Source organism: Macaca nemestrina, chromosome 7, assembly GCF_043159975.1.
Source record: "Macaca nemestrina isolate mMacNem1 chromosome 7, mMacNem.hap1, whole genome shotgun sequence".
Lineage (NCBI taxonomy): Eukaryota > Metazoa > Chordata > Mammalia > Primates > Cercopithecidae > Macaca > Macaca nemestrina.
Window position 1 is genome coordinate 100,566,354 of NC_092131.1, and position 26,275 is coordinate 100,592,628.

General features: G+C 48.6%; 1 pseudogene; it reads right to left on the reverse strand.

Annotated features, from left to right (window-relative positions):
- The window catches only part of LOC105488279 (chondroitin sulfate proteoglycan 4-like), a 60,851-nt pseudogene that overhangs the window by 17,668 nt on the left and 16,908 nt on the right, over positions 1-26,275 (reverse strand).

A 26,275-nucleotide genomic window follows, 5' to 3' on the forward strand; every position in this document is an offset into this window, starting at 1 on the left:
GGGAGATCTGCAGTAGGAAGTAGGGGACGCTGGCCTCTAGGCAGGATGGTGACAGTGAAGGCCACAGGATGGCTCTGGCGGTCCATCTCCGAGACATTAGCCATCAGGACAAAACTGTCTGTCAGTGTCTCGCTCCCCTCGTGCACACAGCAGATCAGCTGCTCTTCCACCGAGGGGCAGGCCCAGGGCTGGCAGTCAGGACCCAGCAGCACCCTTCATGCCCTGCCTTTGGGTGCAGGAGGAGACTGACTTTCAGGGCTTCAGCTTCCATTGGTGGAAAACGGGGATCATAAGCTCTGGCTCCCAGAGGAGTTGTGGGGAAGAAAGGAGATACAGTATTTATTTCATTTTATTTTATTTTTGAGACAGAGTCTCGCTCTGTTGCCCAGGCTGGAGTATAGTGGTGCGATTTTGGCTCACTGCAACCTCTGTCTCCCAGGTTCAAGCGATTCTCCTGCCTCAGCCTCCTGAGTAGCTGGGACTACAGGCGCGTGCCACCACACCCTGTAATTTTTTGTATTTTTAGTAGAGACAGGGTTTCATCATGATAGCCAGGATGGTCTTGATCTCCTGACCTCATGATCCGCCCACCTCAGCCACCCAAAGCGCTGGCCTGAGATACAGTAGTGAAAGCATAGGTGCTTCTGAAATGTGACTCCCTGTCTCCTCTCTGTGTATAACCCCCCGGACTGGGAGTCCCTGGAGCTCCCTCCACTCTACCCCCAGAGCTGGGCTGCAGCCCCTGGGCCTCTCACAGCCATACCTCTCTCCAGCAGAAGGCGCTGAGGGTCTTGGCATGAGGCCCATCTTCCTTCTGCAGGGCTCCGTGCCAGGATGGCTCCAGAACCTGCAGGCCAGGGCCCGGGAGAGTGGGGAAGTAGGGCCCGGTGACGCAGAGCAGTGGAGGGACCAAGGTGTGGCTGCCACCCTCAGGGACGCTGAAGTTTTGCACTCCCGGTGGGGATGACAGTGGGCAGCACCTCCAGCTCTACGATACGTCCTCAAGGGGAGCACCCAGGCTGAGGCCACAACCAGCAAGAAGGCATCGCTCCAGGCCTCAGGGCAGAAGTGCAGGTACAGGATCCTGCCTGCGTCCACCACCTCTTGGGAGAAGCTCTGCATGGGGTCCAGGCTGGGTGGCTCATCTGCCAAGGCGCCAGGCAAAACCATCACCAGGTAGCTGGCACTCAGTGGGCTCTTCACTGAGAAAACGATGTCTGCCTTCTGGGCTGCCTCCTGGGCTGCCTGGTTAACAGAGGTCATGAGGACCAACAAGGGAACACAGATGGGTCTCAGAGGGGCCCACTGTGGCCCTAGGCAGCCAGAACAGGCTTGATCTTGCTCACCAGATACCACTGCTCATTTAGTCACACAAACATACACGTGGGTTCACACACACAGCAGCCAGACATGCAGCTGTTCACATTTTTTGTTTTTTAAGACAGGGTCTCACTCTGTCACCCAGGCTGGAGTGCAGTGGTGCAATCACAGCTCCCTGCAGCCTCAACCTCCTAGGTTCAAGGGCTCCCACCTCAGCCTCCCAAGTAGCTGGGACCACAGGCATGAGCCACCATGCCCGGCTAAATTTAAAAAAGTTTTTTTGTAGAGACGGGGTTTCACTGGGTTGCCCCGGCTGCTGGACACATGTTATACCCACGCCACACACGGTTACAGGGGGTTGGTCACACAGCTTGAGATGCACTCCCTTGGGGAGGTGCGTAATCACACGTCCCCAGACTCAGTGACAGACACACGAGTTCATCAGACACTGATTCAGTCACACATATCCACATGCATGTGTGCACACGCACACACACAGGCCCCCCTGCTCAGGATCTGTTCAGGCCTGTGGCTGGTTTGCTGGCAGTGTCTTCCCCAACCCCTGCTATTACCACCCAGGACCATCAGAGCATGCCCTGCCCCGCCCCACCCCACCCCTCCTAGAGGCACAGGCGCCCCCAACACAGGCCCTACAGAGCTCATGCCCCAAAGGCCACACGGGCTCCCTCACCTGATGGGCCATCCACAAGAGGCTAAACCACCCCCAAACTCACATTCCTGTTCTGTGCCTTTGCCCGGAATGTTCCTTTTGCCTGGAATACCACTCCCCATTCTCTGCTCCCAATGGCCTGTGCTCTTCAGAGCCCGGCCCAAACACTGCCTCCTCCCATGAGGCCTTCCTGATGCCAGATCTGCAGAAGGGTCCCCGAAATGAGCAGTGTAGGAGAGTAAGGCCAAGAGCGGGCAAGAACTGGCCTGAGGTCACAGGGCATGTCAGTGAGCTCGCTGCAGGGCCCTTGGCTGCTCTGTGGGGTTCCTGGGTGGGCAGAAGCCCTTGACAGACCCTCCTAGTCCTGGTCTGGGCTCCGAGAAGAGAGCGGGATACATGGGGGTCTGAGGCGCAGTGGCCTGTCTCCACGGCCAGCTATCCCCAAAGTTCAGGACCCGTGATGCCCTCCCAGGGAACTGACTGCAATGCAGATTCTTGGGCTTCACTTCAGAGATTCTGTAGGGCTGAGTGGGGTCCAGGAATCTGCATGCTCAGCCACGCCATGGACATGAGTGGACACGACCTCTAGAGGCACACACAACTCCCAGGAGGATGGGTGTACAGCAGGCTCCCCAAAAACTCTTGGGAACACAACATATACAGGAGCACATCTGAGACATGTGCACACACACAATCTGGGACCACCACAGCCACAGCCCAAGTCACATGTGTACCTGGCATGGAGGCTGGACGGGAGGCCCTCTACCTGGTCCACTACCCCGCTCACCACCTCCAGCTCCTCACCTCCAGCTGGTCTCTTCTGATCTCAGCTGCCTCTCCCTGGAAGATGTAGATCTTCTTGTGCCGGGCCAGCTTCAGTGGGGCTAGTGGGCCCTCTAGGGCAACAGTCACTTGTAGTGTGGCATCTGTGTGCACTGGCCCTGCTTCCATTGAGAAGGCCAGGGTGTTGCAGGGTCTGAGCCGTAGAGAATGGCCGTAGAGAATGGCCCCATGCAGCAAGTACTGCTGGGAGATTGTGGCTGTAGAGAATGGCCCCATGCAGCAAGTACTGCTGGGAGACGACTGTGGCTGGCTGAGTGGCCCGGAGCAATTGTCCCTAGCGAGGACACTCTGTGACGTGGTAGTGGATCTCATCCCCACTGTGGATGTCAAGGTTGGTGTCCAGGTGGAGCTCGGCCGTGTTGATGGTACCCTGGCCTCCTTGAGGGATCATGAGGCCGGAACCACTGGCCACAGAGAGGTAGGGCTCCAAGGCCTGCACCTCCAGCAGAGTGGTGGCCTGGTGCTGCCCATCAGACGCCTGCAGCTGGATCCAGCGTGGTCAGCCCCAGTGTGCAAACAGGACTCACCTCTTCCTGAGGTCCCTCACGGATGAAGCAGTAGATGGGCTGCATGGGCTCATCCACAGCCATGATACTGCCAAAGAGGAGGTCCTTGCGGGTCAGCACCAGCTGGGCATCAGCAAAGCCCGAATCAGCACTGCTGAAGGCCACGTCGACTATAGTCAGCAGCCGCCACCTACCCCGGGCCACACGGAAGACGTGGCTGATGATCTGCATAGGGGCGTGGTCATTCACGGGCTGGATGGCCACTTGGAAGACACCCCGTACCTCCTCCCAGGCCATGTCACCACTGCTCTCATCCTGGCGGGTAGCAACAAATGGGGTATCACCTTCTGTGACCTCAGAATCATCATGCTGGTAGACCAGCCGGCCACACAACAGGTCTCCATTGGTGAAGGATGTCACCACAGTGGTCTTGTCCTGTGTCCCATGCCAAGTCAACCTCCCATGGCGGGGGCCGCTCCATGACCTCATAGAGGTAACCGGCACTGTTGAGACTCTGGAAGAGCTGGTCAGTAGAGAGGACACCCTCATCATCCTCAGGCACCACGAGGACATTGGTGAGGACAGGCATGTCTGGGTCACCGCCAGTATGGATGGAGAAGGTACAGAGCAGGGAGAAATATGGTGGAGCTGTGACACAGAAACAGAAGGTGTCCTCCACTGCCACTGAGGTGCGTGCCGTGGCCCCACAGGTCACCTGGCCAGCCTGTACATCATCCTGGGTGAAGCCCTGGCCGCCTGACAGCCTCGTGCCCTGTAGTTGAAGGCTGCCTTTCCTGGGAGCCTGAACCACCTCATAGTGGAAGGTTGGAGGGCTTGGGCCTGCCTCCTCCAGAGTGGCCTCCAGGTGGGCTGTGATGAGGGTGTCCTGCTGGGTGTCCTGAGTGTGCAGTGGCTCCAGCTGTAGCATCCACACTGTGGCTCTCTGGATGGTCACTGGGAAGGACAGATTGCTCAGGATTTCCCAGCCCACCTGCACCTCCAGATCCAGGCTCCCCACGGTGTCCTTGATGTGGTGCTGTGGGTCGGTGCTCAGCTACCTCACGTGGCCCTACTCCACGTCCGGCTGGTGGAATGCCTGTGTGGCCCACCACTCAGCACCCTCCACCCCACTAGCCCCCTGCTTCTGCAGCTCCCTGAACTGCAGGGCTCCCGCAATGCGGAACAGCACGCTCACATCCCGCCACACGGCGCTGGTCTCCACCGACAGGTTGGTGGGCAAGATGGGCATGGCAGAGCCCTGGGCCAGGCACAGTCCTGTGCTGTAGTGGATCTGTATGAACAGCTGGACAGCCACCACCTTCAGCGTGGCTGAGGGCGGGGTGGCCTGCAGTCCATCGCTGATCCAGAAAGTCAAGTGCTGTGCAGGGCCACCGTGGTGGTCATAGACTAGGCTGCCGGCCTCCAACTCCCAGCAGGAGAACTCGGTCACCGGCTCCCCAGGCTGCTCCACGGTCTCAGTGCTCCACGGGGAGGCCAGAGGGTGCGCCAAGGAGCTAGAAGGCGAGGCCCTCACAGGCAGAGTCCAGGTCATAGGCCTGGAAAACCTCAGGCCCCAGTGGCTTCTGCATGTGTTCCAGGAACACCATGAGGCTGCCACGTGGAAAGATGATGCCTCGTGGGTCACTGACAGGGTGAACCTGGAAGGGCAGAAGGTCATTTTGGCCCCTCTGTAGGGATGAGGGCATGGCACCAGAGCCGTCACTGACACCTCTAGCACCAGCTGGTCAGAGGTGTCCTCAGGGCCATCGTGGATGAAGCAGGCCTTGTGGTTCACCATGTCCAGGAGGGTGAACATTTTTCATGCCTGGGCACCCGGGATGTCCAGTTCAACCTCACCCTAGCATGCCCCTCAGGTCACGCTGAACAGCACCTGGGATGTGTGCAGCTCAGCCTCCATCAGGGCCAGCATGGGTTGCACGTGCTGCCACTCAAGCCAGGCTGTGCCACCCTCAGCCACCACCAGTGGGCAGATAGTCAACAGCTGGGTGAAATTAGCAGACAGGGTGCAGCCCTAGCTCAGGCACTCATGGCTCAGCTAGCTCCATGGCCAGCCAAGTCTTGGGGGCCAGCATGGAGAAAGCTTCATAACGGTCACAGGCATCGTCCTCATACTCCTCCACCTCCTCCACCCTCAGCCAGCCGCCATGTTGTGCGTCAACAAGGCTTCCCGCAGCCCCCGCCTCTGGCCATCGACACTGAGGTCTTCCATGCAGCCATCCCAGCAGTGAGGCATTGGCGGCTCCTCATGTCAGGTCTGGGCGGTATTCCTGGAGGAGACAAGAGGCCTCTGCAACCAGCCCCCAAAGGAGGAGACTGCCACGTGGCTCCAGGTAGCTGAGGACTCCTCAGTTCAAAGTACATGTGGGGTACTGGTCCATGGAGATTTCCAGCTGGTGAATGTTGATGTGGACACTGACCTTGTGGGGCTGCCTGTCAGCCACAGGCACACTGCTGAGGAGCAATGCAGTACCCTGGCCCTTCTCGACCATGGCCCACAGGTGGCCCTCAAATATGTCCACATGGATGAAGTCCCCATGCGGGTCCCCTGCCTGGAAGGCCAAGGGTGCCTGCTGGCTCTGTGTGGTGAGTGTCAACTCCAGGGTTCCTTCATCCTGAGTGCCCCAGGCAGGGACGGCAGCTAAAGAGTGGGGCCCAGAGAAGCCCAGTGCCACATCCTCACTGGCAGAAAACTCTTCAGCACAGCCCTCACGCACCTCGGGGGTCAGAGGCCGGAGGAGGCTGCAGCCATTGAGGGTGGCTGCATAGGGGCAATCTCTCAGGGGATAGCTGGGTCCCCTCAGGTAGGGCAGGCCAAGGCTCCCAATGCTCCCAACGAAGAGCCCACAGGGGACTTCTACGGGGCTCCCAGGACTGCAGAGGAGGCGTTGAGAAACCCATCAACTGACACTGTGGCCCAGCCCTCTGAGACAGTCAGCACTGTACTGTGGGGCACGAAGTCGCTCAGCAGCATTTCTACTGGGGTCTGCAGCCTCAGCTCCTCCTGGCCCAGGACAAGTCTGACCTGAGGAGAGACGGGGAATGGGAGATGGGGAGCAGCACTTTGAATCCATCATTTCCCTTATAAAACGCACAGTGGGTTCCCCACAGTTGGGGCCCAGAGCAGAAAACCTAGGACAAGGGCCTCTGGTGCCACTCCTCTTGCCTTCCTGCCATCTCTTTATTCATCCTCCAAACACTCACCAAAGGAAACTCTGGGCCAGGCCTGAATGGGCTCTGGGGACCCTGATGTGAATCAGATGTACTCCTTGCCCACAAGGAACTGACATATAGCAGGATGCTCTTCTAGAAACCCAACCTGTATTTTTAAATTCTCCTTCTCTTTCCTTGAGTGAGAGGTGCCAGAAATACTGTCTTGGAATCTAGATTTCACCCCTGGAATAAAGGGTAACTAAGAATCCCTTGATCAGTCCCCCTAAGTTTGGCAAAGTTTTTCAAGGTCACTGAGGGAAGCCAGGCTAACTGTTCAGGGATAGAGAGCCCAGGCAGATGCTCTGTGTTCGGAAAGAAAAGCTCCCTGACCTGTGGTGGAGGGAGATCTCAGGGACAGATCAAGGATATAGTTCTGTCACCATGACAATGACATCAGAAATGGCTCTGGTATGGTGCTCCCAGATGCTAGAACAGGTGGTGGCAGAGTATGGGAACTGCAAAACCAGAACAATAAGAGCCATGATCTTGGAGTCCTGGTACGGTGCATCTCTGTAGGGGTGTGGCATCACTGTACCCGCAGAGCTCAGCAGCCATCAGTGCCAGACTGTACCACATTAGTGTTCAACAGTGACACCATGTGGCAGTGAGCAGCAATGACAGCAGCAGACTGACCAAGCCCTAGTTCTCTTCTCACTGGGGTGTGGAAGGAGATGGTTGCCCCAAATTTGACTTTTTGGTTTTTTCTTTCTAAAATAGAGACGGGGTCTCATTGTGTGACTCAGACCAGTCTTGAACTCCTAGGCTCAAGTGATCTTCCCACCTTGGCCTGCCAAAGTCATGGGATTATGGGCATGAGTCACTGTACCCAGCCTGCCCCAAATTTGGACTAAGACCCTGGGTTCTTAAACTCTTCATGGTATGGGGGAAGACTCAAGAAGGAGCCACAAAACTCCTTGATAATAAAGCTTGTGGTGTCTTGAAGGATGAAATGGAAAAATGAAGCTGAGGCAGTACTGGTGCTGTTACTGTCGTGGACAGACAGTGGTAGTGCAGAGAAATTGGTGCAGTGCCACAGGGATGCACAGGGGTCATGGGGGCTCAGGAGGGGGCCTCGCCCAGGAGGAGGGGACGCTCACTCTGAAACTTCAAGGAGAGGCTAGAGTTAGGCAGGTGCAGGGAATGAGTGAGGCATGCACCTGGCAGAAGCAGTGTAGTGACTAAAGGCCTGGCAGCAAGTGACCATAAGATGGCCAGGAACTGAAAGCAGTTCAGTGCAGTCAGAGCACAAATGGCCAGGGAGGGCTTGTGGTGGGAAACATGGTTGGAGGGAGCTGGTGGGCAGAGCCAGTTCAGGAAGGATTTACCATTTCTGGGCTGCTGCTGCCCATCCCATGGTGAAGAACTTGAGACCCCAAGATAAAAGTGACTCACACAAGGTCACACAGCCAGCTGGGGTTCAAAGCTAGAGAAGGAATCTCACCCCCATCCCAGGGGGATGTCACTCACCTGCAGGCGTCCGGAGTAGAGCTGCAGCAGGAGGTGGTCAGCTGGGCCTGCTGCCAGGAGAAGGGGGGCTTCAGGTTGGGAGGTGCAGAACTGCAGCTGTAGGTCTATGTCGGTCAGAGCCGTGGCCACGGACACCTCCAGGTGGTTCTCACCGAAGAAGGAAGCTGTGTGAGAGAGGGAGCTCTGGTCAAGGCTCAGATTCTTGCCTGGAGGAGGCGAGGTGCCATAGAGAGGGATGGGTGGGTTGCAGAAAGGGGTTCATGCTGGTGCACCCTCATGGTTCTGCTATATGGTGCTGCCTCTGAGCACTGCCCAGATCCCAGCATTTCCTTGGTCCTGGCACCAGAAGGCACAGCCTCACCTTGTGTCCAGTCCAGACCTTGACTTTGCAGGAGGTCAGACCCAGAAATTCCCAGCAACTCAGGTCTCCTCCTTAGAGATTCCTGGAGCCAGAGGCCTCCGCCAGCTCTGACTCACCTCCCCTGGGCCCCAGAGGAGTCTCCCTCCCAGGTCTGGCTCCCTGACCCAGCCCAAAGGGAAACATCACTGGCCTGATCACCTGGCTTGGTGGCTCAGCCCCAAGGAATGGAGTTTCTGGAGAATCACCCCCAGTCCAGACTGATTCCTGCTGATATTCCTTCTCCTAAGTGCCCTTGTGCTTGGGCTCCTGTGCAGCACCTGCCGTGCCATGCCCTGCCTCCATGGATTGGCTGGGGCCATGGCTGGGATCTGGGGATGGTTTCAGTGGAGCCCACCTATCCCCGCTCCTCTATCAGGTCATTCTTTCAGCTGCCATTGAGGGTGGGGGCGGGAGCTTATTGGCCTCAGTTTGCCAAGGAGCAAAGGCTCTGAGGCCAGATGGGGACCATATGCAGTGTCAAACCAAAGTGGGCCCACACTTCCTCCATTAACCCTGCTACTGCTTTCTGCTGGAGAGCTATTCACAGTCGCTGCTGAGCAGCCAGATCCAGCCCCATTGTTTCCACCATGGCCAAAGAACCAGGAATGAGAACAGCTGAGCTCCCAACTGCCCCAGGCCACCACTCAGGCTGAGGCTGAAGACAGGGCCTAGGAGGGGCTGAGGGTCTGCAGGGCAGGCCAGAGAAGGCCTCACCAGGCAGAAGGCCATGTCTGGGGTTGCCTGGGGTTAGTGGTTCCCATGCAAGGCCTGTTCTGTCCCACACTGGGACTCCTCCTCTTTTGAGTTGCTGCTTCCTTCAGGCAGTTTCCCCAAATCAGCCTCCCTGACTTCCAACCTGCTGCCATAATTTCTGGTCTATGCCTTTTGTGGTGATAAGAGCCAAATACAACTTTGACTTTGCCTGCAGATGTCCAGGGCTAGGGGGCAGAAAAACACAGGTTAAAAACCGTGATTCATCCCTGTTGAGTTTCCCTCAAACCCCAAGAACAAGCACAGGCTGATGGCCTTGATAGGGTGATCCAGTACTGGCCTCACATGTGCTGGTCCCTGGCCAGCCTGAGCCAGCTGTCATCTGTTCCAGGAAGTAGCTTCAGCCATTGGAAGAGTTGGAGATTTCTACGCCCTAAGGGCAGCCAGCCCCCCCTGGACAGATGTCCAGGAAAGATCCCGTAAGAGCCCCTCGGGCTGAGTTAAATCCCCTGTAGTTATCCCCTCCTCCTGCCGGTGGGCACTGCTGGCAACATCACCGTGTCTGGGAAGCTAAGGGAATCAAGTAAGCCCCGCAGAACAGCGCGGCAGGCTCAGCAGGCACAGCACAGCTTGGTGCCAGCAAGAGACAGACCAGGGAACTGCAGGTGGCGGCCACCTACTGGGGTGCCTTATCTGCAAAGACATTGATTCCTCAGAGCGAAACACAGCACACTAAAGGGAGGGAGGCCATAGCACAAGGGGTGGGGGCACATGGCCCTGCAGGATGGAGCCACCACCGTCACTGGCTGGAATAGCTCACAGCAGCTGCCAGGAGCCAACTGTTGCATTTTCAGGAATTTTGAGAGCCAGGTGAGACTGCCCACAGTGGGAATATTTATACCAGGCAAAGAGGCAAATACTGAAAATCAGGGTTCCCTCTCCCCAAGAAAGCCCACTGCTAAACATTTACCTACCCAGCACCCATGGGGAAGGGGACACATCTCCCTGTGCCTACCCACCTGTGCTAGTCAGGGTTCCCTAGAGGGATAGAATAAGAGATATATAGATATAGGTATAGATATAGATAGATATATAGATAGATAGAAAGGGGAGCTTATTAAATATTAACTTACACAATCACACGGTCCCACAATAGGCTGTCTGCAAGTTTGAGGAGCAAGAAGAGCCAGTCCGAGTCTCAAAACTCAAGAATTTGGAGTCCGATGTTAGAGGGCAGGAAGCATCCAGCAGGGGAGAAAGATGTAGGCTGGGAGGCTGCTCCAGTCTTGCCTTTTCACATTTTTCTGCCTGCTTTATATTCACTGGCAGCTCAGTAGATGGTACCCACCAGTATTAAGGGTGGGTTTGCCTTCCCCAGCCCACTGACTCAAATGTTAGTCTCCCTTTACAACACCCTCACAGACACACCCAAGGGATCAATACTTTGCAGCCTTCAACCCAATCAAGTTGACACTCAGTATTAACCATCACACCACCCTTGCACTAAAGGTATATGTACACCCACTAGGGCATGGTCAACGTCAGGAATCTGGGCCAAACAGGAACTGAAGGAGGTGGTTGGCTCTAACCACTGAACCATCTGCCTGCAGCCCCCTCCCAGCAGAAGAGAGAAGAGCCTGTTTGGCCAGAGTGGAACGGTGGCAAGAAACAGAGGTACTTTCCAGAGCGCTGGGGTCTGAATGGGTCCACTGAGGGGCTGGGCTCTGCTGCTTCCTGTGGGGCTGAGCGGGAGGGGCTCACAGAGGCTGCCTTGTGCTGCTGGATTGCATAGCCAGTCAGGACCCCACCCCAACAGAGGCCTCTGAGGCCTTGCTGGCCAGGGCTTTGGAAACTGACAGCGCCGCTTCCCCCACCTTCTGATCTCCTTTGTCTGCCCCTCTTACACTCTCTGAGGGGCCGCAGTTGCAAGAACCCAGAATCTCTGTCTTGGAGGTGGTGAGGGGCGGGGGCAGTTGAAGAGGGGCTTTGAATGGAGAGGGTCTGCAGGATAAAGATTTAATAAGCTAGCAGTCAATCCAGAAGACTTCCTGGAGGAGGTGATGGTGGTGTAGAGTCACAGAGAGGGAGGAATAGGCAGTCTCAGAGGACAGCAGCAAGTCCAAGTGAGAGACTGACAGAGGTATACAGGACCCCACTGGGTGGGGTGAGGAGGGTTTCTGCTCCCTCACCCCCTAGAACCTCTGGCTTATCACAGGATAAGAGCCAGCTAAGCTCCAGGGCTTTCCAAGAAAAGTATCCCTTGCAAAAGGTGTGACCTTTTCACCGCTCCCAACAGCACCCTAGAAATGGTTTGGCCTTTCCCCTCCCGAGTTCCACAGAGAACACAGCCAGCAGAGGACACATTATCTGTCATCCAGAAATGGATCTGATTCTCAATCAAGGGACAGCAGGACTGGTAGAGACTGTCAGGCCACACGGCTGCCTGCACAGCACCCCCATGCTTGGTGAGGGGTGAGGGGGATGGCAGGGGCTGGCTGTCCACAGGCCAGACATGACAGGGAGGCTCACCAGAGGTGGCGCACTTTGGAGGGACAAAGTCAGGGGAGAGCTTCCTCTTGTTGGGCCACAAGACTCCACAAGGACAGCACAGTGACTGATTCCCAGCACTAGAGGCGAGGCAATCGGCCACGTGTAGGTGTATATCTGTGTGTGTGTGTGTGTGTGTGTGTGTGTGTGTGTATTTATTTATTTAGATGGAGTCTTGCTCTGTCCCCCAGGCTGGAGTGCAGTGGCGCGATCTCGGCTCACTGAAACCTCTGACTCCTGGGTTCAAGCAATGCTCCTGCCCCAGCCTGCCAAGTAGCTGGGACTACAGGCACCCACCACCACTGCCGGCTGCTTTTTGTATTTTTAGTAGAGATGAGGTTTCACCATATTGGCGAGGCTGGTCTCAAACTCCTGACCTTGTGATCTGCCTGCCTCGGCCTCCCAAAGTGCTAGGATTACAGGCGTGAGCCACAGCACCCGGCTATTTATAGAATATGACCTCAACTATTTAAACATATCTGTAAGGGTATATGTACTTTGATAACAAAAAAAAAAAAATACATACTGATAGAAACTAGCCATCATGTCAACAGTAGTTATATTAGGTAGAGAAATTATGTGAGATTTTAATTTTTTTATATTTTACTACTGATCGCAATAATGGTTCTTTATAAGTTTTATAATCAAGAAAACAAAGGTTTCTAAAGTTTTTGCAAAATGAGAAGTTATATTTCTTTATATACTAAAGACAAAAACAAAACTTCCTATTTGAATACCTTTGACTTTTACTGCAGACTTACAGACCCCTGAAAGAAAAGGCAATTCCCTCCCACTAGTTCTGGTGTCATTCTCCCATCTCTGCCTTCACTTCCACCTTGGTCTTTTTTCTACTTCCCACCTTGGCTACTGGTCGCTACCCAAAACGCTTGGTTGGCTTAATGGTTAGAATTCAGGGAAAAAGAGACCCTGAATTCCTAATCTAAACTAAGGTTATACATGTGGGAAATAATAAAGAGAAACCAGGTAGTAAATAAGATTTGGAGGACTTAAAATACCCAGACTTTAATTCCTCTAAGATTATAGTTATTAATCATGCTTTTATATCATATTATCACTTAACATTTAATTTGTAAATATAATGTTCATGAGGAAAAGAGAAAATAGCTTGGCTTTTTTTCTCACCGAATTGTTGTTCTTAGTATCTTCTAGATATTCCAGAACTGATGTCAGATTTGGCTCATCAGAGTCCACAAACCATATTGGTGAAGAAGATGAATAGGATTCCTGTTTAGCACAGAGACACCTGTGTTAAACGTTTACGTACAGACTAACCCAAATATGCAATTAAACCACACCACTAAATGGCAAGATGACCATGGATTTAAACAAAATGTATCAGGGGGAAAAGGTAACACATTAAAACCCATATGAGGCGCTGGACTTCTCAGACAGCCATTCTCCTTGCACAGCACTGTCTGCTGCTACAGCTCATAGAAGTCACCAATTTTCTTCAACACTGGTAGGCAGCCTCTAAATGGGCCCGATCACCCTCACCTCCTGCCATTCACACCTTTGTAAAATTCCCATCCCTGGACCTAGTGACTCACTTCTACCAAGGAGTATACAGCAAAAGTAATAACATCACTTCTGAGGTGAGGCTACAAGGAGACTATGATGCCTGCCTTGGTCACCCTTCTCCTGCTCTCTCCATTGCTCCCTCTGATGGAAGCCAGTTGCCATGTGATGAGGTGCCCTATGGAGAGGCCCACATGGAAAGGTATTGCAAAAAGCCTCTGACCAGTAGCCATCTAGAAAAGGAGGCCCAGTCCAACAGCCTCTGAGATGAATCCTGCCAACGTGAGCCTGGAGACGGATTCTCTCCCTATCCTGCCTTGGGATGATCCAGCCACCTCCAACACCTTCACTGCCTGGTGAGAGGCCAAGCCAGTGAATCCAAGGTAAACTGCACAGACTCCTGACCCACAGAAACTGTGACATAACATTTATTGTTTTAAGCTGCTAAATGTGTTACAGAGCAATAGATAAGTAATTCAAACACCATAAAATTCTAACATTTTATTCTATCACATGAACCAAGTAATACCAATAAATGCCATTACTATACATAATATTTTTGGAATACAATTACATGTGATTTTTTTAAAAAGCTAATGAACTAAGCATCATGTGCTTTCACCCACTAACAAACATTCCCTCTGTTACGTTGTACTGTTTTCTATTATAAATTGGGGAAAAGCCATTATTATTATCTATTAGCTTCAGAATAACTAGGTTCAAGTCATGGAAAACAATTTTGCACAAACAACTTTTAAGAAAAACAAGATGGGCCAGGCACAGTGGCTCACTCCTGTAATCCCAGCACTTTGGGAGGCCGAGGCGGGCGGATAACGAGGTTAAGAGATAGAGACCATCCTGGGTAACAGGATGAAACCCCGTATCTACTAAAAAAAAATACAAAAAAATTAGCCAGGCATGGTGGCGGGTGCCTGCAGCCCCAGCTACTCGGGAGGCTGAGGCAGGAGAATGGCGTGAAGCCAGGAGGCAGAGCATGCAGTGAGCCAAGGTCGCGCCACTGCACTCCAGCCTGGCGACAGAGCGAGACTCCATCTCAAAAAAGAAAGAAAGAAAAAGAAAAACCAGATGGCTGGGCATGGTGCCTCATGCCTGCAATCCTGGCACCTTGGGAGGCCAAGGCGGGTGGACCACAAGGCCAGATCGAGACCATCCTGGCCAACATGGTGAAACTCCGTCTCTACTAAAATTTCAAAAAATAATAGCCAGGTGTGGTGGCGCATGCTGTAGTTTCAGCTACTCAGGAGGCTGAGGCAGGGGAATCACTTGAACCCGGGAGGCAGATGAGATGTGCCACTGCACTCCAGCCTGGCGATGGACAGAGCAAGATTCTGTCTCAAAAATAAATAAATAAAATCAAAAGAAAAAGAAAAAAAAAAAAAGTTGTATTGAAGGAGACCATCATTAACAGTATCTCTCTTCAATAATGATTTATTTTACTATTATCATTCCTCTCATTCCTCTCTTACTGTGTTCCAAATCTCTCTACAGGCTAAAAGAAAGCCTTCAGAATTAATCCTATTCTTTTTTTTCTTTTTTTGGTTTTTTTTGAGACCGAGTTTCGCTCTTGCTGCCCAGGCTGGAGTGCAGTGGCACAATCTCAGCTCACCACAACCTGCACCTCCCAGGTTCAAGCAATCCTCCTGCCTCAGCCTTCCTGAGTAGCCATCACGCCCGGCTAATTTTGCATTTTTAGGAGAGACGGGGTTTCTCCATGTTGGTCAGGCTGGTCTAGAACTCCCAGTCTCAGACGATCCGCCCACCTCGGCCTCCCAAAGTGTTGGGATTACAGGCGCGAGCCACCGTGCCCAGCCAATCCTACTCTTAAAGAACACCACTTACTGAGTATTGCATTTTCTTCTATAAATTCTTCAGCATACACTGAGAATACACCATATGGACCATTTTTACGCTTTTTATTTTGGGGCTTTTTTATTTTGGCTAACGAAATTGCAATTAGATTTAGGACCTCATTCTGTTAGGTTAGTATTTGTCTAGTAAACTTCAGCATAAGCAAAATAAAATACGTATTGTTGCTCTGGACTGAAACCCCTCAAAACCATATTTTAAAAATTACAAAAAAAAATTAACTGAAATCAAGTTTTTAAAACCCTTGAAGATGAAAACATACAATATATACTAGGTCTAAGTACCTATTTCAGTGGTTCCCAAAGCGCGGCCCTCAGACCCCCAGGTCCAAACTATTGTGACAGGAGTAACAACATGGTGACACTAGCTGTAAGCATGCAAATACAATGGTGGGTAAAAATACTGGTACTTTAGCACAAACAAAGGCAGTAACACCAAACTACTAGTAGTCATGGTATTCTTCACCATGCACAGGAAATGTTTAAAAAGGAAGGGCGGGTGGGGCAGGGTGGCTCACGCCTGTAATCCCAGTGCTTCGGAAGGCTGAGACAGATGGATTACCTGAGGTTAGGAGTTTGAGACCAGCTTGGCCAACATGGTGAAACCCCATCTCTACTAAAAATACAAAAATTAGCTCGTTGTGGTGGTGCGTGCCTGTAGTTCCAGCTACTTGGGAGGCTGAGGCAGAAGAATCACTTGAACCTGGGAGGCAGAGGTTGCCTTGAGCTGAAATCGCACCTATGTAACTCCAGACTGGGCAACAGAGCAAAACTCCATCTCCAAAAAGAAAAAGAAAAAGGAAGAGCAACAAAAGGTCAGTTTCATTTAAGAACATCTATGATAAGGTTGGGAATTTTGGCTCATGTCTATAATTCCAGCACTTTGGAAGGCCCAGGCAGGGGGATCACTTGAGCCCAGGAGATCAAGACCTGCCTGGGCAGCCTGGTGAAACCCCATCTCCACAAAAAATACAAAAATTAGCTGAACACAGTGGCTGCATGCCTGTAGTCCCACATACTTGGAAGGCTGAGGCAGGAGGATTGATTGAGCCCAGAAAGTTGAGGCTGCAGTGAGCTGTGATCACACTACTGCACTTCAGCCTGGGTGACAGAACAAGGCCCTGTCTCAAAAATTTTAAAAAAAAAAAATGTTTATGATGACGCAGTGAATATTTTACTGCACTTTAATCCTTGAATATATCTTCTTAATATTTCAAATGATGAAATGGGAAGTATACACGAGCATTCCTACAGGCTGCCTGAGAAAAAAACCCTTGAGTGACTAAGTCATGAAGAGAATTAACCACTTTAATGGAAAACCATTTTTACTTGAAAGGATGACTGGCAAACAATGTTATTTCAACTTGAGTTTCTGGCAGACATTTTCTAAAAAATCAGATTCTGTCATTTCAAGGAAAACAGGCCATAATAAAATTCAATAATAAAATTGCTAATAAAATTCAAGCTTTTGAACAAAAAAATAGAATTTTAGAAAACTTATATCCACCATCGCTTTCCAAAAGTATTCTGATGAGATTGATGTTGGTACTGATTAATGTATTTTGATACTGTACAATCAATTGTATCAACATGTAGATCTCAGTGAACCATTTTTTTTATAAATGACCAATGCATGATGTTATAATATCATGCAAGGGTGAAAGATCCAAAGTTCAAGAAAAACCGAGTTTCGATGGAGTATCAAAAAAGAAGCCTAGGCAACATGGCAAAACCCTGTCTCTACAAAAAAAAAAATATAAAAAGTTAGCCAGGTGTGGTGGTATACACCTGTAGTCCCAACTACTCTGGAGGCTGAGGTGGGAGGATCACCCAAGTCCCCGGAGACTCAGGCTGCAGTGAGCCATGATCACACCACTGCATTCTAGCCTGGGCGACAGGGCAAGACTCCATCTCAAAAATATATACACATACATCCACAATGATCTAAAATGGTTATCTGTATGAGATTGGCCTTTGTTCACATTTTTTCAAGGAAATATCACACAAGAAATTGAACGCAGACACAAATGGCATATCAAACATCAAAGAAATTTGCAAAAGATGCAAGACTGTACTACTTTGGGTTTAGAAATTTTCTTTTCATAAAAGCATTTATAACAATATGTGGTGAGCTTTTAAAGAATATTTTAAATATTTCTGATTTAATTTCTAGTGATAAATAACAATAGATATGCCCTACATAAACCAAAGCTCCTTGGGCCCTCAATATATTTTTAAGAGTGTAAAGGAATCCTGACCCCAAAACTTTGAGAACTGCTGCCTTCCCTTCCAGTTTCCTTCCTTCTCTAGAATTTCTTCCTTGGAAGAAGCATCCCTCTGCCATTCTATATTAACTTATAGAGTTCCATTGAGGCCAGTTTTGCTACCTCCCTCCCATCTTTCCACCCCTCTCTCTCAACACAAAACCTGAGCAAAGGACTCTACCAGCCCACCCCATTTCCAGTGATTAGTTGCCAGGTGGGCTAAGCCAAGCAAATCTGGGTTTTCCCTGAGACTAGACCTCTCTTTTTGGGAGATCTGGAATCACAGGGACAAGGCTGGCCACCTTGGGGCAGTCAGAATTCATCCTGCCTAATCAGGGAGAGTTCAGACAAGTTTCTAGAAAGCCAAACTACTTTCTGGAAAGTCAAAGATAATTATATTTTTTGCCATGACTGTAAGAATGCCCATTTCATTGCACACTTTCTAACATTTTTACCAATCTGATAAATAAAAGCTGGTACTGAGAAGGAAAAAAGGCTGGGCACAGAGGCTCACGCCTGTAATCCCAACACTTTGGGAGGCTGAGGTGGGAAAATCACCTGAAGTCAGGAGTTTGAGACCAGCCTGGCCAACATGGTGAAACCCTGTCTCTACTAAAAATACAAAAATTAGGCCGGGCGCGGTGGCTCAAGCCTGTAATCCCAGCATTTTGGGAGGCCAAGATGGGCGGATCACGAGGTCAGGAAATCGAGACCATCCTGGCTAACACAGTGAAACCCCGTCTACTAAAAAGAATACAAAAAACTAGCCGGGCGAGGTGGCGGGCACCTGTAGTCCCAGCTACTTGGGAGGCTGAGGCAGGAGAATGGCGTGGCGGGAGGTGGAGCTTGCAGTGAGCCCAGATCGCGCCACTGCACTCCAGCCTGGGCGACAGAACGAGACTCTGTCTCAAAAAAAAAAAAAAAAAAAAAAAATTAGCCAGGCATGGTGGCACGTGCCTGTAATCCCAGCTACTTGGGAGGCCGAGGCAGGAGAATCACTTGAACCCAAGAGGCGGAGGTTGCAGTAAGCTGTGATCACGCCATTGCACTCCAGCCTGGGAGACAAGAACAAGACTTCATCTCAAAAAAAAAAAAAGGGAAAAATAAAGTTCCCATACAATATAATTTCTTCCATCTCTGGAAACAAATTCAGCAATGAGAATTGAAAGTCACCATGTGGAAGGTTTCAAGGATGTAGGTCTACCTATTGATGTCTAAAGCATTAGTTAAGTTAGAAAAAACTACGCACACACACGCGCACGCACACACACACGCACACGCACACACACACATACCCCTATGTATTCAGTACCAGGAAACATGACTGACTACATGGTACAGTCATCCAACAGAAAGCACACAATAACTGAAGCCAATGTAGAGAAGTTATGACGTGGATCTACAATATTGTTGAGTGAAAAAGCAGATTACAAACAAAAATCTGATTTTTAAGGGAGAGGAAACATACACAAGCATAGGAGAAAAGAGATGAGCAGATGACTTGGAAAGATACAAATTTCTAATAGTGGCACCTTCTGAGTGGTAGAATTATATAGGTAATATTTTCTAGTTTTGCCTAAAAAATTGCTAAATTTCTTAAGAAGGTTTTGCTTTCCATATTATAAAATAGCTATCACCCCAGGAAATGTAACCTTCAGCACAAACTCTACATAGTGTTCAAAATTTGTTCAGTTTAAGAGTCAACCTATTTTGAAAGACATTTAAAATGATGACCAATATTTAAACCTATGCATTAATATTTTTCAATCACATGCTTTAAATTTTGTAATTTTGATAAGGTTAAGCTTTAGATCCATCTTGAAAAGATAAGTGTTTTATTTGTCTTTAAAATATGACCTACAATATGCCAGCTTTCAAACAGTGAATGGTGCTCAAAAATCGCAATATAAATTCAGGCAGTGTTCCTTACATAGGATGTGTAATTGCTTCTAATACTGCTCTTTTTCACCGGTTATGAAAACAGAACAATTATCTAAGCATCTAATTATTCAGGTCCTTTGTTTCTCCTCCATTCTATTAGTTTTATAGTAATTTTAAGGCCTGTGAGGATGAAGTTGTCTGTGACAGCTACCACAAAGCTTACTATAAGCAGACAAATTTCAAATAAGTTTATCACCGCTACCATCCCCACCATAAAACTGTCTCAATCAAGGGCAACACAATTCAAGGTTAGCAAGGCAACCTCTTTACCTGTCACTGTTTAAGAAAAGGATTTTTTGGTCTTATTTAGAAGTAACTTTCTGTATCTATTTTTCTCCATAAATCCACTGAGATCAATGTGTGGCTCTATCTCGAGCATCAGCAAGCAAAACTGCCTGCTAGAATGTTCAGTTTTTGTATCTTTCCAAATATAGGACACAGCTATCTTCAGGGATTTCGTATTATTTGAAAACTGATGCACAAACTTCTTGAAAGTTCAGAGATAAAGCAGTTGTGATTCTTCTGAAGGCTGGTTATGGGACACATTACTTTCAAACTTTGCTGTTCAATAAATGTGGGGTGGAGAAGCAAGTAAACTGACAGAATTTCCATATAAAATTCTAAGTGCTCTGACAACAAAATCAACTTAAAATACAGACACACACACACACATGTTTTTCCCTGCTAACCATTTTACAACTAAACAACCAAGTTGCTGACCCAGAGCCCACAAAAGGAGGGTCAAAGTTCTAACACTTGGTAAAATAAAAATGCATACATACCTGTGTGAGCTAAAAAAAAAAAAAAAGCTTGAGTATTCAAAGACAGACAGCAATTACAGCTACTGAGAACATCATTGGAAGCAAACTGAGGCAGAGAAAACCAACATGCTGAAGAGGATTTGAACCACCTAAGCTGCAGAAACCCGCTGGATGGTTTCCTAGGTTCCGAGCTGGCATTATCTTTCAGAACGATCTTCTAGAAGAGATCACATAACACTGTTACAAAGGATCTGAAGAAAGGGACCCTGGCTTCATCACTCTGGCTCTCCAGTCATGCTTTACATTTGGCAGTGACTATCTCCAGTCAACTCAATTCCCTACCCCTCAACTAGCTGACATTTATTAAATACTGCCCTTTATCAAGTCTAAGTAAGTTTAACCGCACCCCCCACACTAAGAAAAAAATCAAGATACTAAGGGATATACTATTCACAAAAGGGAAACATGTATCTTCTTCATATATATGTTTCTTTCAAGGAAGGGTACAAAAATGGGGATGAGGGAGGATAGACAACCACCATGAATTTGACCCTGTATTATAAATCAGTCAGATAAATGAAAACGATTCCTCGGAACTGAAATTGATATGGCTCTGATGACTGGAGAAACATCGGGGTCCTCTGGCTCACATCAGTTAAACAACTTGGACGCAGAGGAGTGGTTTTAAGGAGCAGAAAGTTTAATAGGCAAGAAAGAAGAAAGGCTTCCCCTTGTACAGAGAAAGCGGGGCTCCGAACAGAGAAAAAGCCCCGTGTGCAGCAGAAAAGTACTTGGTTATATTGGGAGGCTGGAGGAGGTGGTGTCTGATTTGCATAGGGCCCAGGGAATCGGTTTGACCAGGCATGTCATTCATGTAGCCCAAGAAAAACGTGGCCCTCCCACTCTAGCCTTTTAATTTGCAAATGTAGGTCACCATATTGTCCTGCACACAGGGTCTTCTGGAGGTGTCACCTTGAGGCGGTGACTTGAAGAAGAGGGCGGGAATTTTCATGTTGAATGGACTCAGTTTCCAAGTGCTGACATTTGCATATTAAAGCTTGGCAGCCTGGAGTCCCAGCTACTCAAGAGTCCAGCTGAGGCAGGAGATGCAACTGTACCTGGGAGGAGGAGGTTGCAGTGAGCCGAGATCACATCACTGCACTAAAGCCTGGTCGACAGAGTGAGACTCCGTTTCCAAAAAAAAAAGAAAAGAAAAGAAATGTTTCGGGAGTTGTTTCTATTAAAAGGGAAAGCCTTACTGAGGACTCCTTTCCCTCTCTATCTGCCTAATATAATTTCTGAATAACTCCTCTTTAATAAAGTACCACTTAGGTGCTTCATATGACAGTTCTGATATTTCCCAATGCTCCTCCACAAATTGAATTTGGAAAGGTAATCCGTCCCAGGAGGGCAAACCAAAGAAAAAGTCCTAGGCTCCTGAGTCAAGGTTTGTTTATTTCCTTTCTACAGGTTTGACTGGACTACTTTTTAATCACAGTAAAAATGACAAAAATGCAAGATGAAGTTAACAGCATACATTTATTTCCCATGAAAAGCTGTTATAAAGCATTCTCAAAATAAAGTGTTATTCAGCCACAAATGACATCATCACTTTTTTATTCATAGGGCACAGCATCATTGCCAAAGAGTTTTCCTCTATATGTTCTCTTGCAGGGCAAAAAATATTATCTATTTTATACAGAAACACAGTAAAAAAAGTGATTTACTTAAGGTCCTAACTACTAAATAAAAGCTAAACTATTCACTTCCTCCTAGATTCAGAGAGAGCTCCAACATTTTCTAAAATTTAGTATCTTGTCATTGGGGTAGGCACTCTTTGGCAAAAATGAATAGACATTTAATTAGTCAACCAAAAAAAAAACTTATTAGGTACAGTAAGTTCTTCAAAAGCTTAACTTGTTCAAATTCCTTGTTCTTTGTTCCTAAGAACAATTTCCCTGTACCTTCTCGCCCCTACTTACCTGCTTAGTTATCTGCTCAGTTACCTGCCTTGTAAACAACTCTTCCCATCAGTCTCAACCTGTAACTCACATTCCCTCTCCCTTCCTTATCAGGGAAAATACTCGCGATAGCAAACCAGGTCCGATTAGATCGTGAGGTCCGACCCCAGCCCATGGGGGAATGACACAGAAGTAGGGACTGTGTTAGGGATTAAAACCCCTGCTCTAGAGAGAACCCACTCGGTGTGCTCTTGCAATTGTGACTAACCCAAGCAGCACTCTTTTGCAGAAGTTGTCTTGCTGAGAAAACCGTTTTTGCCTGAGTGCTGGTTCTTCCTTGTGGCACTGATCATTTGTTTCTAACAATCTGGGGGCTTGTCCGGGATTCCCATTCTCCTCTAGGGAAAGGGTCTCTGGTCAACTCTAGTGAGGAGAGGCGTCCCACTGCCTCATTGAGGTGGCCTCGTGGTGAGTGATCAGGACTCACCCAGTGTGACGAATACACCCAGACTCCCAGCAATGTGGAAAGGAACAGACCAACAACTTAGAGAAAAGGATCCTCACATACCACGGAGACCAGGTAACCATGTGCACAGACCAAAGTAAGAAACTTCACAAAAGCAACAAAATATTTCCTTGGTGGTTGGGATATCTTGGAGATTGAAAGTGTGTGTTGAAATTCACAACTGAGTGAGAAGCAAGTGTTCAGTCCAGATCTGCGGTTCGGTGGACACCTTATACTGCTTAAGGTGGCCCTTCCGTAAAGCAGTCCGGGTCAGGGGTTTCTACTGAACCCGCCATTGCTAAGAGGAACCCAATGTTCCCACAAGGGAAGCAGCCAGGGAAGGACAAAGTGAAAGGAGAAAAGTGCAAGAAACCTCCAGCAGGGGGGCTGAGCCTCTAGGAAAGGAAAGGAAAGGTGACAAATCTCCAGTAGGGGAGGCTGAGCCACACACAAACCTCTGGTAACTGGGAAGGCAAGAAATTTCTAACAGGAGAAACGGAGCCTCACCCCAAACCCTTTTTAAGATGGGAAATACCCCAAGTAAGGTAGGGGATAAAAAGAATAAAGCTAGCAACACTAACATTCCTCCTGATACTCCCCTAGGGCTTATGCTAAAATACTAGAAAGAGAATGAAAGGACTAAATACAACAAAAAGCAGCCAATGATAAAATATTGTTGTTTCATTTGGACTCAGGAACCAATCCTCAAGCCCTCAGTCTTGTGGCCAAAGTTTGGGTCAGATGAGGATTGGATTTGTCAGCTTTTAATAGGACATGCTAATGACAAGAGCACATAGTCTATTTCCAGGAGGAAACAGACTATTCTCTATGTTGGTGACAAGGACCTGTCCTTCTTTACCCTCTAAAGATTGGAGGGAGCAAGTCAGAAATTAACTCCCCTGAGAAAGATAAGGTCCATATTCCTAGACAGCTCACCAACACATGGAACGTCCTCTACCACCTTCCCCCGTCCAATACCCCTAACCCTAACCTCCCTCCCCCTCAAGTAGAGGCAGTTGTCATAGACCCTTCTCCTACCCACATCATTCCCCCTACTTATAACCCTGCCTCTTGGGAATTGTCCCAAGAGCCTGCTCACTGCCAGCCTAAGTACCCTTTCCTGAAAGGACTTCAACATGAGATAGAGCAATGTAAAAAGGCTATTCAGGACTTTCCCTTCCCCTCTAACTTGGAAGAATCAGCTCCATCTCTCTTCCCCTTAAGAGAGGTATCCCTAGGAGGAGAAGCCAGCATTGGCTTTGTAAATGCTCCTTTAACCAGCTCAGAAGTCCGAAACCTAAAAACAGAGCTCAAGCCACACTATTAGACGACTCATATGGAGTAGCAGATCAAATTAACCAATTTCTAGGACCACAGTTATATACTTGGGCTGAGTTAATGTCCATCCTAGGCATCCTCCTCTCAGGGGAAGAAAGAAGCATGATCCGTAGAGTTGTTATGGTAGCCTGGGAACATGAACACCCTCCTGGCAAAAAAGTTCATGCAGCAGATCAAAAATTCCCCAACCAAGACCCCGGTGGGACAACAGTAATGCAGCTCACCGAGAGGATATGCAAGAACTTAGGGAAATGATAAAAAAAAAAAAAAATGGGATTCGGGAGTCAGTACTCCAAACGCAAAATCTTACTCGAGCATTCGACATACAACAAAGGAAAGATGAAGGGCCTATGGAATTTTTACACAGATTGAAAGAACAAATGAGAAAATACACTGACCAAGATTTAGAAGATCATCTAGGGTAGGGAATGTTAAAGCTTCATTTCATTACTAACAGCCAGATATCACAAGGAAATTACAAAAATAGAACACTGGAAGGACCGTCCCATGAACGAACTTTCTCAGAGAAGCTCAGAAAGTGTGTGTAAGGAGGAACAAGGAGAAGCAAAGACAAAAAATGAAAATTATGTTATCCACCTTCCAACAGGGGGCCCCAAAGGATAAACACACCGGTATTACTCTCCGTTGCCAGGAGACCCATACACTCCCAAACAAAGCCTCCCGAGAGCCAAAACCTATAAAGATCCTAGGCCCCCACTTCCTAAGCCATATGAAGAACATAAGGAGGCAAAGCCAAGAAACACAAAAATAGAGAGAGACAGAATGAATGCTTCAATTGTGAGAAAGTAGGCCACTTCAAGAGGTACTGTCACGAATTAAAACCAGAAAGAGAAGTTGTCCCACTTATGACCTTTGAGGAGGAATGGGGGGTTAGGGGCTCTGTCTCTTTTACCTTGAATCCCACCAAGAGCCCTTGATAAATTTAGAGGTGGGACCCAAATCTGAACTTATGACCTTTTTAGTAGACTCAGGAGCAACCGCTCCTGTCTGTTACCTTCCCCTACAATATAGCCTGATCCTCAAAGGAACTTGTAGTCTCAGGGGTAAAAGGAGAGGGAATCAAAGTAAAAAGTTTAGAAGAAACAGAAATTAGATGTAAAAACCGCTCAGCTAATGTTGAATTTTTGTTAATTCCAGAGGCAGGAACTACTCTATTCGGAAGAGACTTAATGTTAAAATTAGGTATAGGTTTACATGTTGGCTCAGAAGGATTCTACACTTCATTAAACCTGCTCACCATTGCAGACGAAACATACATTCATCCTGATGTTTGAGCAAGGGAAGGAAATTGGGGAAAACTCCTAAATCCTCCTATACATATAAAGTTAAAAAATCCTGGAGAAATAGTAAGAAGAAAGCAATATCCCATTCCTTTAGAAGGCAGAATAGGCCTAAAATCTGTCATTGAAAGCCTCATCAAGGGTGGGCTCCTTGAACCCTGTATGTCCCCTTATAACACCCCAATACTGCCTGTGAAGAAACCAGGTAGGTCATATCAACTAGCGTTCAGACCTCTGGGCCATGACCCAGACAGTCCAGACTACCCACCCTCTTGTCCCTAATCCTTAAACCATTCTCAGTAAAATTCCATATGAACATCAATGGTTTACAGTAATAGATTTAAAAGATGCCTTTTGCCAGGCGCGGTGGCTCAAGCCTGTAATCCCAGCACTTTGGGAGGCCGAGACGGGCGGATCACGAGGTCAGGAGATCGAGACCATCCTGGCTAACACGGTGAAACCCCGTCTCTACTAAAAAATACAAAAAACTAGCCGGGCAAGGTGGCGGGCGCCTGTAGTCCCAGCTACTCGGGAGGCTGAGGCAGGAGAATGGCGTGAACCCGGGAGGCGGAGCTTGCAGTGAGCCGAGATCTGGCCACTGCACTCCAGCCTGGGTGACAGAGCAAGACTCCGTCTCAAAAAAAAAAAAAAAAAAAAGGCCTTTACAACTTCTTTGTAATTACACACACACAGAGACACACACACACACAGAGTGGGGAAGGAGAGGGCGGGGTCGGGGGAAAGAGGGAAGGACAGACAGACACATACACTAACCACTGATAATTTACTTATTATAATAAGTCAATGTAAGACTTATTATTAAACATACCAAAAAAGTGAGAAAACAGAGACGGGTGGGAGATGGGCCTGCAATTTCAACATCCGAGGTCAAAACAACTTATTAGGAGATAATTTAGAATGTCTTCTTGTCAACCCTATTTGGGGAAAATATTGCTTTGATAAAAGGTTACAGACTAACATCAAAAAGGAGCCGCCTTTTGAAGGTCAATCAATCCTTTGGTTTTAGGAAAAACTAAAATCTTACAAAACACTGACAGTAAAACATACAGAGAACTCAAACTGATCT